The 3,429-nt window shown below is 39.8% G+C and overlaps 1 pseudogene; it reads right to left on the reverse strand.

The window, feature by feature from the left end:
* Positions 1-928, reverse strand: part of LOC118734949 — a 6,581-nt pseudogene extending 5,653 nt beyond the window's left edge.
* Between the last annotated feature and the right edge of the window lie 2,501 nt (positions 929-3,429).

The raw sequence follows: 3,429 nt of genomic DNA on the forward strand, positions 1-3,429 counted from the left end.
TATGCAAAGTATTGAGATGTCTACTGTAAGATACATGAAAGCATTTGCTGATATTTAGCGTCAACTGATTTTTGCAGCACCATTCATGAACTCTGTTCAGGTCCGATTGCAGGTTGGCTGAGTCATAAAGGTTTTTGATAGTTGCAAATATTTTAAGGTCATCAGCATAAAGTAGGTAATTAGCAAATTTGAAACAAGAACTGATATCGTTGATGAAAAGCACAAAAAATAGGGGACCGAGAATGCTGCCTTGAGGGACACCCGAGGACGCGATGAACGGTTGTGAGGTTGCATTATCGACTACTACAAAGCAGCGCCTATCAGTTAAGTAGGATTTAACCCAAGACAAAAATGTTGAATGAAATCCAAAAGAGATCAGTTTCAGCAGAAGTAAACGATGTGATACTTTGTCGAAAGCTTTCGAGAAGTCAGTGTAGATGGTATCCACCTGAGCTTTGTTTTCAAAAGCAGATAAGCAGTAATCACTGAAAATAGCCAGGCTTGTGACTGTTGAGCGGTTAGCGACGTACCCATGCTGATTAGTAGAAATTAGGTTTTTAACAGCAAAAGACAGTTTACAGCTTACAACAATCTCAAATAATTTGGAGACTGAAGATAGCTTTGATATCGGTCTGTAGTTGCGGACATCATTTTTGTTCCCACTTTTAAAGATAGGGGTTACAGACGTTTGTTTCCAGTCGTCCACAAATATGCCCGAGGCCAGAGAGTGATTGAAGATTGCAGTAAGAGGCTCAGCTAAACATAGACAGTTTTTCAACAGAAAAGCCGAAAAACCCTCTACATCGCTTTGTGAAGATGGCTTAAGATCACCAATTCCTTTGATAACGTCCTCGGTTGAAATGGTTAGCGAACCAAAATTCAGCGAAGAGTCACTAGAGGAGCTAGAGCCCGTTATATTCGAGTCCATGTCATTGACAAAGTTAGCGCAAAAAAAACTCAGCGAATAGGTTTGCCGAGTCAGAGGCTGAATTTGCGGAGCGACCATTGTAGAAAACATTTGTTGGAATTGATGAGCAAGATTTTCGGGAATCAATGAAACGCCAGAAAGATTTGGGATTCGAGATAATATTAGCTTTAAAGTTTAAAATATAATTTCGGTATAAAAATTTGTTCAAACAATTAAATTCTTTTAGAAAGTACCGGAACTTAAGAAGATGCGCGGAGTCCTTTGAGGATTTATACAATTTGCTAAATTTGTTTTTTAAATTTTTTAGATGCTTTAAACGCTTCGTATACCACGGTAGTTTGTACACCTTCTTCTTAAGAATAGGGATGTACTGTAGGCATTGCTCATAGAGGATGGTCTTAAAAATACGGTAACAAGAGGTTACATCACTGCCACGGAAAGCATAACTCCTATCTATATTTGATAGGGCATCATTTAAGGAAGAAAAATCACACGCTTTATAATTAAAATTAATACTGCGATCATCCGGCAATGAATCAAAGTTATAAAACTCCAGCTCAAGAGCGAGAGGCACATGATGCATTACAGCCGGGGAGATGGGAGACATACATTCCGATAATGTGAAGTTTACATTGTCACTGATAAAAACAAGATCCAATAGTCTATTTAGTTGGTTATAAATACAGTTAACTTGCTGTAATCCAATACTTGAAAAGCTATCAACGATATAAACTTCTGTTGGAGAGCTCACGTTTGCAGCTATAAGAGCAGCAGAATCCCCACTTGGAGTCCAATTCAACCGGCTAAAGTTGAAATCACCAAGAATACAAATGTGATTATTACCAACGACATCAGACACGATGTTGTCAGCATGTGCAACGTAAAGGCTTTCAGAGCTATTCGGCGGGATGTATGACGCACATATGTAAAGGATATCGCCGGAGGAGCTGTGAATACAGACGCAAAGCTGATCAAGGAGCGAGACAGAATTGGTGAGCGTTACTTGTGAAGCTTTGAATCTCCGTTGAGCCGCTATAAGAACACCACCGCCTCTAGAACATCCCGTCTTCTCATCATCACGGTCTTTGCGAAAAATGTCGAAAAGGTCTGAATCAAAGATTTCGCAATCAAAAAAGCTGTCGTTAAGCCATGATTCCACAAAAACGTATACGTCATATTCCAAATGAGCAGTTAACATGCGAACCTTTGCACATTTAGTTCGAATACCAGATATATTTTGGTAGTAGATTTTCAGATTATTATCATTGCAGCTGCGATTTGGGCTAGTGGTTCGCTTCCGAGTTGTCCAGTTTTTGAAAAAAGCGGAACGGTCTTACGTTTATATTAGTCGGCCAGACAGCTGGATTCGCAATTTTGTTGTAGAATGCTGGCGAAACGCCAAATTTAAAGTTAAGGCTACGCAAACTATCGACAGAAGCACCCTTTTTAACCAGCTTGTAGCAAGCCAGGTGTTGACTGTCAACGCCTGACTGATTAGCAACATATGAAATTATTTTATCTTCAGTCACGGATGGTTTGAACGAAGAGATGTGTAACCACTTCTTTTTAATTTCAACGTCGAGGTCGCAGTTAGTATTACTGCCCACAACAATATTTTTATATCTATTTGATTTCTTGTTGCGTACCGTTTTCCACTCATACTTTTCAGCGCCATCCGTAGAATGCTGTGTAACAGCGTTTGAAGGCAGCGGCGATGTGAGCAAACCAGACGAAGGAACAGGATCGCATGAATTTGAAAACACAGCATCACCAGCAATAGGCAACGAAGCATTAACTGAAACATTACGGGCTACAGGCAAGCAACGAGTTTCAGTATTATTGTGCATAGCATTAGAATTAGCATCACCGGCAGTAGGCAAAAGCTGAATAGGCAAAGTAGGAACCGTAGAAAACTGTGTGACAGCGTTTGAAGGCAGCGGCGATATGAGCGAACCAGACGTTGCAGCAGGATCGCAGGAATTTAAAAACACAACATAAGCAGCAATAGGCAAAGAAGCATTCACTGACACATTGCGGGCCACAGGCAAGCAATGAGTTTTATTGTTATTGTGCTTTGCACCATTAGCAGCATCACCAACAGTAGGCAAAGGTGCAATAGGCAAAGCATTCACTGATGCGCTATTGTTATTGTTGATATGCTTAGCACCACTAACTGAATGCGAAGATGATGTTAAAGAGGATGGCGAAGAGCCGGTAAAAGTCATTTCAGTAATAGCGGTATAATTGCCATCATCAGGCGCAACAAAAGTATTTTGAACAGCAGGCGGGCAGCTTTTCGAATTCTTTTTAGAAGCATTTACATTGTAGTTTGTTGTTTTAGCAACAGCCACTTTTAGGATATTAATTTCACTTAGCACTTTCGCAATGTTGTTTTTGTTGTCATTGGAAATTGTTTTGCTTATGCATTCTAATTGATTTTTGACTATGTTGAGTTGCTCGTGTAAAGATTTGAATTTTGTCTCGAAGTCACTTTTAATGGA

The sequence above is a fragment of the Rhagoletis pomonella genome, unplaced genomic scaffold, assembly GCF_013731165.1.
Source record: "Rhagoletis pomonella isolate Grant_MI unplaced genomic scaffold, Rhpom_1.0 Rhpom_scaffold_00003, whole genome shotgun sequence".
In the NCBI taxonomy this organism is placed as follows: Eukaryota; Metazoa; Arthropoda; class Insecta; order Diptera; family Tephritidae; genus Rhagoletis; species Rhagoletis pomonella.